The following is a 650-nucleotide window of genomic DNA, read 5'->3' on the forward strand; positions in this document are numbered from 1 at the left end:
GTCGCCGACCACTTTGGAAACGTGCTCACCATCAAGGATGTGCGTAACTATCAAGTCAAATGCCGACCCCCATTGTTAAGTAGGTCGTTGGTTAATTTTTATTCGGTTTCTTAGATGACATGTCATCCATCATAGCCAAGTTTCGAGAGTGCGGTTGCGTGCTGCTAGTAGAGTCGGAGGGTGGCAGATATAGTCACCTGTGCCTTTCCCGAACGCAGCAGATAGCACTCTTTAGACGTTTCCCGGACGTTGTAAACGTTGATGCTACATACGGCACTAACCGTCTTGGGTAAATAAATTTAGAGCCCCTGACGTTCGCTGTTAAGGTACAAGCTTTATACATTCCTTGTGACGGATGGCATGGATATCGGTCGATCCGTAATGTATGCATTTTGCGCCATTGCGCAAGCTGTTCATCTTGTTCAAGGATATGATGGGGGGTCACTATGAAGTCAAAACGTCCGTCATGGATAAGATAACTTAGCAGATGCGGGCTGCCAAAGCTGTATTTGGCTGCGACACAATGCTGTGCTATTGTCCCTCACGGTAAGCCATCCGAAAGCACGTAGTTTTCATTGCTTTGGTGTAACTTTCGCAGACAATTTCCAACCGCAGTCGGGGAATATTCTATCGCATGGCTCGCTCTGATA

This window comes from Opisthorchis viverrini (genome assembly GCF_000715545.1).
Source record: "Opisthorchis viverrini unplaced genomic scaffold opera_v5_7, whole genome shotgun sequence".
NCBI lineage: Eukaryota > Metazoa > Platyhelminthes > Trematoda > Opisthorchiida > Opisthorchiidae > Opisthorchis > Opisthorchis viverrini.